The 12,022-nt window shown below is 36.3% G+C and overlaps 1 non-coding gene across 1 annotated transcript; it reads left to right on the forward strand.

Moving 5' to 3' along the window:
• Window positions 1–4,662: 4,662 nt before the first annotated feature.
• On the forward strand, window positions 4,663–4,823 carry LOC132297606 (U1 spliceosomal RNA). The gene has a single exon (XR_009479307.1). It is a non-coding gene; the product is annotated as a U1 spliceosomal RNA (small nuclear RNA).
• Window positions 4,824–12,022: the final 7,199 nt, after the last annotated feature.

Here is a 12,022-nt window from a genome sequence, read left to right on the forward strand (position 1 = left end):
ATCGAGCAATGATCGATCTCAGTACTTCAAGATAGATCCAAGTCTTGACCCAAAAGCATAAAGTTCCAAAAGTTCGATCGATCCAACACCATCTTTCGATCGATCGAACACTTTTGTCCTTATTCAAATGATTGATCATATCCATAGCTGTACCACCCACTAACCACTTTTGTCCTTTTCCCATAAATATCTCGAATTTGTCTTTTTCCAAAAAGCTCAGCCAATTGGATCAATCCAACCTAAGTTCGATCGATCTTACTTACTTTCGATCGATCCAAGTTCAAGATTCAATCGATCGAACTTCCTCCAGTGCGAAAAAGTTAAAATTCCATCTCATTGAAAGTTGTCCTTTATCCAATCATTAAGGAATATTGTGTGCACGACCCCAGGTCATTTTGGGTGTCATTTTAACTTATCTATATAAAGATAAGGATTGTTTTTACAAAAAAAAAAAAAAAAAAAAAAAAAAAAAAAAAAAAAAAAAAAAAAAAACTAACATTTATTTTCATATCATCTCTTGGAAAGAAAGTTTAGAGGAGGAGGAGGCTAGAGACACCATTGGATTTCTACATCAACAAGGAGCAGATTTCAACCATGAAATTAGCCCTTAAGGGTTGGAGCATCATCACCATGAGTGGCTAGACATCCTCTTGGGGCTAGAGTTAGCCCCAAGCATACTTTCTATATCTTAATCTTGTATATTATTGAGGGATTAGTGTTGTAATTGATGTTTTGACACTTTGATATATATAGATCTTGTTTATTCAATGATTTATGTAGTTTAATGCTTCCAATTGGTCATTTCATTCTATCCATATGTCTATGTATGCTAGAATAGATGTTCATGTGCTTGTCTCTAGATTTTGTGTTATTGATGCATGTCTATGTGTATTGATACTATAGATTTGGAGATTGTCAAAACATAGTGTTTAAAGGAATGCTTTTGTGATTCTCTTGATGGTTTATGCTTATCTCTTGATGGATTGTGCCTCTCCCCTAGTTTATTTTCATGCTAGTATTGTAGATGTAGTGTAGTTGTAGTGTAGTGTTAAATGGGAGGACAATCTATGCTTGTTGTTTGATGATCCAAGCTTTTGAATGCAATTAGCATATGTCTCTAACCTTATGTTGTATTTGGATTGTGAGCTTAATGAAAGGATTAATGACTTGTTTTGATTTATTGTACCTTTCACATGTTGTTTAGACAATATATGCTTCATTGCTTAGATATATTGTGCCTTTCACATGATGTTTAGACAATACATACTTAACTAGTCATCCTTACTTGTTGAATCAACCAAACACACACACACAACAATATTGCAACACACCATTTGCCCTCATTAATCACTTGTCAATGATATAGAAATGCATTGCTTGGTGGTGATCTCTAAACCCCAAGATCTCTCTCTCTTACTTATTCTTAATTGCATTCTTTTGCTATCACTTAGTTTAATTTAGTTGCTCTTTAATCAACTAACCAACCAATTGTTTGATCACTCGACCTACTAGCCTTAATTGTGATTCCACGACATTGCTCGATCCCCACAATCCCTTGGGACGATCCCTACTCACTCTTGCTACTTTGGTAGTAGTGTTGGTAATGGTTTTTATCAATTTAAACTTTACCCAAAAGGTTTTTCTTGAACCGCACATTCACAACATCCATTTGGCGTGTAGGACCGGCCACTCCGTCAATACACATTGAATTGTCAGTTGTGTATCAGTTATAAAATTGATATATGGCAAATATATATATATATATATAAGACAAATGGTGGGATTTTAAGTTTTAATTGTGAGACGTTACATCTCATTTTGATGTCTATATTAATTGGTAATTAGGTCCTTAATTCTTTAATACACACGTAACTTATCACACCATAAAGTTCATATCAAATGCCATTTTTTACTCTCGCATTTTTACAGTAGAATATGGAAACTGAAAAATATATGATTTTATCACGAGGTACAATACCGAGGCATGCACCTTGAGATTACAATGGAAAATTCAGTTATTGAAGAACAAGAATAAGAGAAGGAAATGGGATCGAGGTGCAAAGCAAAATCAACCTAAAGGAGCACATAAGAAGATTATGATAAGGGGTGATGGGTAGACTCGTGACTAGCTGGATTTGTCAGCTATGGACAGAGCCACTGGTCCATTCATCGTTGCTGTCAGAGGACCTTGTTGATCATACTACAGAGGTTTGATAACGAAAAATCCAACTATCAAAGAAGAAAAGGTCTTTTAGTTAAGTGGAGATTGGTTCAACCCACAACGTTGGTAGCTTAGTCACTATGCTGTCATCACCAGTTCATCATCATCAAATTTATTTTATATGAGTGTATATAAATTGGGAAAAGAAGGAACGAAAAATTGTAATATTGTATAGGACCAGCTTTGCCATAGCAAGTGTGCTCGCATGGCCGGTTATACTTAATAAAATTAAAATTTTGTGTGGTGGAGAGAGATCGCACGGGCTTGCCCGGGTTCTCTCATCCGATATGGTATATGTGTGTGTGTTTGTGTGTGCTTGCATCTCTCTCAATCTTACCACTTCCTAATTTGCTACTTTGCAATGTTGCAACTAACATAATGGAAAAGCAAATGCATCCGGATAGGCTAACAAATTATCCATCCCTGATTTTTCAAATGAGGTATTATCAGTGATGAATTATTTTGTGAAAAAAAAAAAAAAAAAAAAAAAAAAAAAAAAAGAAGAGAAGGAAAGGAGTTGGGTTGTGAATAAAGAAAATAAAAAAGACCAAAAGTCTTCTTAGGACATAGTCCTATATATGTCAAGGGGGATGGGCCTAAGCCCCAAGGGAGTAACCTACGGAAGTAACCTGACCTTCTGATTGGCGATTTAATCACATGACGAAAGGTTCAATGGATAGAAACAATCTGCACTGCGTGACTCATTGACAACACTATTTAATTTTTAGGAGGTTTCTCGAGGAGATTCTTTCCTACTTATCCCTATGGCATCCATGTTGTAATGCGATGTCAAGGAATGGCTTTGCCCTGAATGAATTCAAGGTGAGCATACTCTCGCAGGGTATAGGTCACATACACTCTTGGAGGATTCACCTAAGTGAAAGTCGTCGTGAGGTCGCGACCATGGGAGTTGGGTTATTCCCTAGAGCTTTCATGAGAATCAAGTTACCAGCGCATGGCCATTAATTGTGCTAACCCGCCAAATCAAGTCTATCGTCAATACTATGTGTGTGGTATGTTAAAGTTTGGCTCAAGGGACCGAATTCAAGACTTAGTTCATTCAGGTTCCTCAATTGAAGACGATCACACTAAATGTAGGTTCAAGCCCGGAAAGCACCTACACTGATTACATAGTATAAAGTTGCTCAAAAATATTTTACTTATTTAATTTTATTAAAATAGGTGGGGACTGTCATAGATATTTTAATTAAAAAAACATAAATAATATTTAATATAATATTTATTATATATATTATTATATGAGTTACATAATCATTATTACAAAAGTTAAATAATATTTATGAGTATATTATTTGAACCATTATTTCTATCATAATATATCTTAGACGTTACAAATTTACTATCTATATATATGTATGGTAGTGGTGGTAGAGTGATAGGCTGTAGAGTGATATATGGTAGAGACAGTGATCTAAAATATGGAGAGATATATACTCCTATCATATTCTTTCTATCTTTCTAATATTTGTACATATGAGTATATATGAATGATGATATATGAATCAGTGTGACTCATATAGAAATATTCTATATTCTATTATATACAATTTTATATATTGAGTTTATGGGCAACGAGACACGTATAGACTTGGACCTAGTCTTCCTGTGGTCATGCACATGGAGGAGACGCCGCTGTGAGCTGATTGGGTTGTATCTTGGAGTTGACTAGTTTCACCAATACCCGCACGAAGGGGAGGACTATCAACTTTAGGTCAATGTATTTACACAAGCCTCAACAATCAGGCCAGCTCTTTCTTACCTATTTTATTATTGTCGTTTTTATTCTTCATTTCTATTATTATATTAATCTGAATTATTTATCAGTTTTTATTGATTATTATATCTATATTGTTCAATGATGTATTATTCAGTTTAATGAAAGAATTGTTATTAGATTTTTCACATTGGTAGTGTTGTACATTTCATTAAATCATTGCATATGAATGTTGTATTTATATATTTTTCTATAAATATGTGGAATTTCCACAACATACTCTTCACAATGTTTGGACCTTAACAGCCAATATGTAAACAATAAACACACACTACTTCAAGAAATAATCAAACAAAGAAAGGGAATTGCGTATCTTCATCAGAGAGGTTCAATTGCCCTGTTTATCCTCCTATCTCTAGTTGCCATTTTCTCCTCATATCTCGCAAAAGTGTCTGCTAAATCAAACAACCCAACTTCTCTCACTTCATCAACCATAAATTTCACTGACTTGTCCTATTTGCTAACAAAGATCAGATATGCATTCAAGAGTCAACAAGTATCAGATCAAAGTAAAAGGTCGGTCTGTCTGTCTAGTCTATCTCGAGGTTGGGGTACATTGTTTGCTTCTGCTGTCCCACATCGACAAAACATAAATTCGAGTTATCTAGACAGGCCTATTTAATGAGTTGAAAGCGTAACTAACAACATACTTACCTGGACGGAATTTATGGGTAATCAAAAAGGTCCGTGGTCTAGGTTAGTAACCTCCATTGTACTCAGGAGGGGTACTTGCTTAAGATCTATTCAAGAAGTGGAGCCTATGTCATAATAATTTGTGATAGTGGGAGTTTGCGTTCGCGGCCCCAGCCAAATTATTAAAGCCGAAGTTTTTGTGATACAAAATAAGCCGAAGTTTTTGTGATACAAAATTGGCCAGAGATGAGGCCCAGTGTGTATTAATTTGGATACGCAGTCTGTATTAATTTGGATAAGGTTGGGCTTATTGATAAGGCCTATGACTATATAACTCCCAGTCTCTGATTTTTCCCATATGGGTTTGGGAATCGAGTTTGTTATCGGTTACTAAAAATTAATATTTTATTTTTTGTTGTAATAACTATATTATGAAAATCCCCATTTTCCCGAACATGAAATTTTTTCTCTATGTTCTCCATGTTTTGTTGTAATAACTCTATTTTGAAAATCCCAATTTTCCCGAACATGAAATTTTTTTAATAAATTAAATTTTTGCTTTGCCTACAGTACGATTTGTACAATGCCATCATCTCTCTCTCTCCTCAGACTCTCAGTCCATATTACATACATATATACATACATATCATTTCTTACAGTGCCCCTATTATCAACAAAGCAAAACATATTGCCACATTATGCCAAAGAAACATATATCTGAGAAATGTTTGATTGCAATATAAAGTTGTGAATGAGCTTTTAAGGCCATTGGAAATCACAAGTTGATAACGCAACATTTGGTTCTCACTGCATGACAGCTACAATATCTTCTTCTCACGAGCTTAGCAACTTCCCACTCTGCCTCATTATTTGACCTCCTCCTCACTCGAGTTGCACTGGGTGCATCTGCCTTGGCTACAGCCTCCCTAAATATCGAAAAAGCAAATATATAGTTCTCCGATTAAAAAAAAGAAATCTTGAAATGATTGATATAACAATCTTTCTTCAAATGTGCGTCCAAAACAAAGTACAAGATTCATTCTCTCTTCTATGTTACCTCAACTGATTGTCGTGGGATGTCGGCTACAAATTATACCACTGCAGCATCAGTTCCTCTCAGCTTATTCAATGCTCAAAACCTGTTTACGCAGGTGAACAATATATACAGATAAATGGAGATACAGTACTAATTCACGAAACCGATGCTTCAATTAAAACTGTCTAATAGTCATTGAAAACGGCGTCCATACCTAAATCCTAATATGATCCTAGCAGTTAAGTAGAGTATAATTTGCTGATGAAACTGATAAACTCGTGGCAGTTTAACAAATTGATCAAAAATAAATATATCGGACAATGGATATTATAATTCAGTATTCATCGGAGCAATAATGGGAAAACAAGTTATGTCTAATACTTGGCTACTGAACAGGCATAAAAGTTTTTCACCTTCACAATTGACAAACTGAAAGTAAATGTTAGGAATTGTTCGAGCACAATTATTTTTTGGTGATTCAAATCCTTTAGTGATTGGCAGTCAAATAATCACATTCTACACAAAGATGAAGTCTAAAAAATATTTAGCAATATCCTTCCGCAATAATAATTCCTCTACAAACGGATTATGAATTGTATCCGATGATCCTAACAAATAACCACGAACAACAATATCCATTACCTGAGAACTGCTGAAATCCGCTTAGTACTTAGGTTTGGACATTCATGTTTTCCTTCGGCATGAAATTCTGAATCATTTTGAGGAGTGCAAGGTCTTGACCAAAAGTGTAGGGTGGATGGAGCTATACGTGCAAAGCATTAATTATATTCTCCTTGAGTGACATTTTGACCCGAAAGCCTGAGAATTGGAAAGAGCAATACTTGCAAAGTTTTAAAAAGAAGCTGAACAATATGATCAAACAGGACACTAGATACAAGTCTTACAAAAAATCTACAAGTTACAATCACCTAGTATTCTACCGCAATCACTTACAGCACAGTAAGTGGAATCGCTGCACAAATGCACCATTTCTTCGTCCCTAACCTCAAAAACCATAGTCAAACGATGTATGCTTTACGTCTCATTGCTTGTTGTAATAGTAAATGCTTTTACAAGCCAAATCAAGTTTTTTTGGTCCCTTCAGAAGCTAATACTTTTTTCCCCATTTCTATTTTGACATAAACCCCAAATCATCACGTTTCTAGCTGAGGTTTACCAAGAGGCATAGAAATGCCATCAAAAGAGCCACAAATGCGTATGAACTCCATCAAAGCAGGCAATTAAAAATGCACTTGAATAAGCAATCTACATTTTGCATAGTGTTACAAATTGCAATCAATTTTTATCCTTTAACTGCAAAGAAATACACATGAATGTAACCTTTTATGTTTCAACCTGTAGAGTAGTTCCAACAAACTTTGGGATTATGCAGAGTATAAATCGAAGAACAGGTTACTCTCGTGCTCCAGCAAAAACATAAATCTATAAACATTGATCGATTAGAAGCATCAAAGTCCCATCCATAATTGTCATTATTGGGTACTTAGAAGCTCTTCTCATGATTCAATTGCCCTGTTTCTCCTCGTATCTCTCTATTTGTCATTTCCTCCCCATATCTCACAAATATATACTATTACATACAATTTTAATATATATATATATATTGGGGGGGTGGGGGGTGGGGAACAACTATACAACATAGAAGGGGCATACCTAGATCTATCAATGGATCGGATTCAGATCGGATCGATCAAATCCATATCCTATTTGTTAAGCAAACGGATTATCGAATTCAGATCACTAACGGGTTCTCGGACTGAATGTCCCAATCCATATCCTATTTAACTCGGACTCGGATCGGATCGGATCGAATTTGAAATCGGATTAAATTAATATTTAGTAATATATATAATTATAAAGAGTATGATTTATTAGTATGTGTACTAAGAGATTTATTAACACGTGAATGAGAACACCACAATATTTATATATAACATTATTATTATTTTGGATTTTTGGGTTACCTCTAATACAATTCTAATAGGAGTATTGATATATATGTGTGTAAAATTATTGATAAATAATTGTATATATTGAATTATTTATATATATAATTTCAATCGGATCGGATCAGCATAATCCATATCCGATTTGTTAAGCTAACGGATTATCGGATTCAGATCGTAACCGGGTTATCGAATTTTTTGTTCAATCCATATCCGACTAATCGGATCGGATTTGGATCAGGATCTGCTCCATTGACAGGTCTACCCCAGGAAGAACACCAAACAAACTCACTCCATAACACTAACTATACAAATAGGAAAGACTAAACCTGGCTAAGCTAAACACAAGCAACCAAAAGAGAATCACCAAAACAAAAGGAAGAAACTGAACAACCCTAACCAGCATCAGGAAGCCTTACAAACTGTCACGCCCCAAATTTTCTAATAAAAAGGTCTGATACCAAATTTGTAACGACCAGGATCCGAGGGTCCAAATCACTAACCAGGTCCTTACCCGAGCCCGAGATCAATTAATGATACTACCGTCTTTTCCTATGTCAATCCATAATATACGTGTCATCCCAGGGTTTTTAAAATAAAAACAATAATAATAATAATAATAATAAGATGAGATTATAGCTACAAAATATGTCACAATAGTCCACAATAATAAGATGAGATTATAGCTACAAAATATGTCACAATAGTCCACTAACCCATCGAAATCTGTGGAGGAGCGTCGTCCACCACTTCCCTTCCGTGTCCTGAAAAAATTTGTTAAAATAATATAGTGAGCATAAAGCTCAGTAGGAAGCGCCTAAAACACACCTTTTATGACCCCGTGAATCTAAACAATGAATGGGAACAAGGGAAACGGGGTCATGCCATGCCGGGGAGAAACTTAGCAACGAAATCAACAACCAAGGATCAAAGTCGTAATGAACTATGCTATGCAATGAGATGCAATGTCATGCAATGTTGCTCCCCAATTTCAAAATCTCTTCTATTTCCTCACTTTTCAAATCGTTAATGTAACCCATCCCTCAGTAACCCCTCAGTGACACGAGAGAAGAATTGGCTACTGTCCCTGACCCTTGGTACCCCTACGGCGTCATTTGGGGCCCAGATAGCTTAACCACGTTAAGGCGATCTCCCTAGATCCCTCTAGGCTACATTAATGCCACGGACCCTCGGTACCCCCCTGGCGTCCGAATTTTTCACAAAACCATTTAATTTCAAAATCCTTTCCCAAAATCATTTTCCATTACTTTATAAAACAACTTTTTTTCCCCCCCATTTCATGCCCAATGATAAATGCATGAAATGTCACATGTTATCTAATGTCAATATATAATTATACGCATTTCATTAACATCATGCTCGCAAGTTTATAATGAATTCTCACACCAAGTCATATTCTCATTCTCATCAAATACAACTTTATAAATAAATGGAGCAGAAAGATAATTCAACTAAACATTTATATTTCCTCACAATTCATTTAAAAAAAAAAAAAAAAAAAAACCCTCATCATGCCTCATTTACACACAGATTTCAAATAACCATAATCATATTCATAATTTAGTGAACAATTCAATAATTTATATAAAGAAAATTCAGAAAGGGCAAAGAAATTATAGCTTAGAAACCCCTACCTTGAAAAAAAAAAATTCGTCACTGGATCATCAAAGCCTCAAGCTCCCAGCCTCCTCTGCAAACTCTCGGCTCCTCTCTTTTCTCAAACTCTCTCGTGTTCTCAAACTCTCTGTCTCTCTCTTTCTTCTCTCGGCTCACTCTGTATTCCTCTAAATTTTTTTCTTTCTATCTTTGCATTCACTCAGTCCACACACACATGAAATATATAAGGCAAATTCACCGACCTCAGACAAATATGACATTAGCATACACCATACGCTTCCATCAACATCATTGCATAAACACTCCATCAGAACCCATGTAAAGGCAAAACAATTTTGCCCAAAAAGTCACCCAGTGGGCCCCGCGAATCATCACAATTGTTTTCTCAATTCCCACTCTCTCGGCAGCCACCCATTTGCTTCTTTCCTTCCATCTGATATATATATATATATATATATATATATATATATATAAACATGTGACAAATACCAAAAGCCATTAAAACTCTTTTACATCATTCAAGTGGGACCCGCAACCCACCTAATCAACTTTTCATTCCTCATTTCACTCCACCTGTGGCTGCCTTCTTCAAATCTCTCTTTCTCTTTATTTCCATAACACAACACACACAAGATATATATATAATGCAACAAAAACCAAATCCACTAAACTGATTCTATAATTTAAAATTAAATAAGATCACTAAAAATCATAAAATAAATTAAATTAAAATCTTAAAAAAAATTTGAGTTATCGTAACCTCCACTACTTAAAAAGAATTTCGTCCCCGAAATTCAAATCTAACAATCTTCGTATACCCAAAAACACTAATAACCACAAAACAAAATCCATAAATCCCTATCCCAGGCAATGTGAGATACCATGATATATAGGACGTTGTGGTAGCTGTCAGTGCTAATTACCCGCCCACACACTCCGTAACCGTTGTGGTAGCTAATCGATGCGTCACCCATCCACTAAAAACAACAATAACAAACCTGGGCTAACTGCCCAACCACACTAACCAACCATCCCAGTAACTGCCAGTGAACGTCATCTGCCCACACACACCCAGCTACGAGTGGTAGCTAACCAGTACTACACACTCACCCACTCACACTTGTCTACATGAACACTATACTCACACTTCCAGCTGGCTACAGGCTAATAAAATCTTCAATTCATTCAAACACAAGTACATCACTATAATCCCATTATCATAAGAAAAATGTCCTCTTTTATACAAAATTAATTTCCTCGAATATATACAAAATTCTCCAAATAAATAAATTAAATCTCGCAACGCCAACTCTTCCACCTAATCCCGAAACTAGCAATCCACATTCATCTTCAGTACATGAAACTGGAGGGTGGTGAGACGAAAAGTCGCAGTAGGAAAAACCATAACAAGAATTTCAATAATCAATGATCGTACCGCAAACCCATTATCGGACACACGGTCCTACCTAACTCACCTCGTCACCCGAGACAAACCATCTGAACCTACACTATCACACCGACACGACGCACAGTACCATGCTCTTGTTGTTCCTGATAGAAAGAAACAATCATTGACCTTGGACTCGACATCGTGCTAGAGAGGGACTGGTTCAGAAGAAATGGTTGGCCAGGCTATTCTCATCATCGATCCGGTTTCAACACAGACGTCATTCTTGTCCTCAGGTCTAAACCTCAGACACAATCTCACACAGTCCACAAGACAACCATGAGATCCACTCACTATTAATCCATCGCTCTACGTAACCACAACGACTATACAGTCACATACCTACTATAAAAATCCCAATCATGCCCTAATCATAACAAGCTAAAAACAACATAGCGCCAAATACCACAATCATCGACCAGCCTAAAAGCTCTTCGATCACCTTATAACACCCACACTAGGTAGACAACATCATAAAATCATTTGATTCAATTCATGTTTCATTAAAATACTTCATAAGGCTATCTCATGTCTGAAATCTCGAAACCAGAGTCAATTACTACAATTACTTCCCAAAGGAATCATACATCCACATTTCGAATCATAAAATCTTGAGACGATACTGACACTAGTCCTCAAAACACTGCTCAAATCAAAGATCTATAAAAACATCTAAGTACATGACTCATATCACATCACCTAATCATCCTCGAACGTACAATTCATGACACATCCCCCAGTCATCACCGATAGCACCAAACACTGGAAACACAATCCCTATTTGTCAACTATTCGTGCCGTCAAAACCACCCTCAAAACAAGCACCACTAAGAACCAATGACTTTATCTCCCTCAGTGGGAAAGAGTCGACCAAATCAATCAAACCTTTACCGATAACTCCTATAACGTAACAAACCACACACAGGTCTGCCCACCCACAGATGCGCACTACTCCTAAATGGAGAGTAGGGCTCACGACAAACGACGTGCTTGCCAGGACTAGAACAAACGGAAAGGGTAATAAACCCCACTCTCATAAGAGACTGACGAGTCGCACCTGAATGCACCCAACACCTTGTCACACGCTACACACCAATTGTCCAACCGCGGACACCTAATCTCACCTGAGATGAAATGAACTCCCTACACACCAGGAGAAGAACTAACTGGATACTATACGGAACTACGAACTCAATTCTAGGCGACCTCGCCACTAACGGACCGTCATACCCTATCAACACAGAAACCTCGCACAATATACTCCGCAACACCCATGCTATCCAAA

This window comes from Cornus florida, unplaced genomic scaffold (genome assembly GCF_030987335.1).
Source record: "Cornus florida cultivar Cherokee Brave unplaced genomic scaffold, ASM3098733v1 CherokeeBrave_3.0.0_Hap2_Chr02, whole genome shotgun sequence".
Classification (NCBI taxonomy): Eukaryota; Viridiplantae; Streptophyta; class Magnoliopsida; order Cornales; family Cornaceae; genus Cornus; species Cornus florida.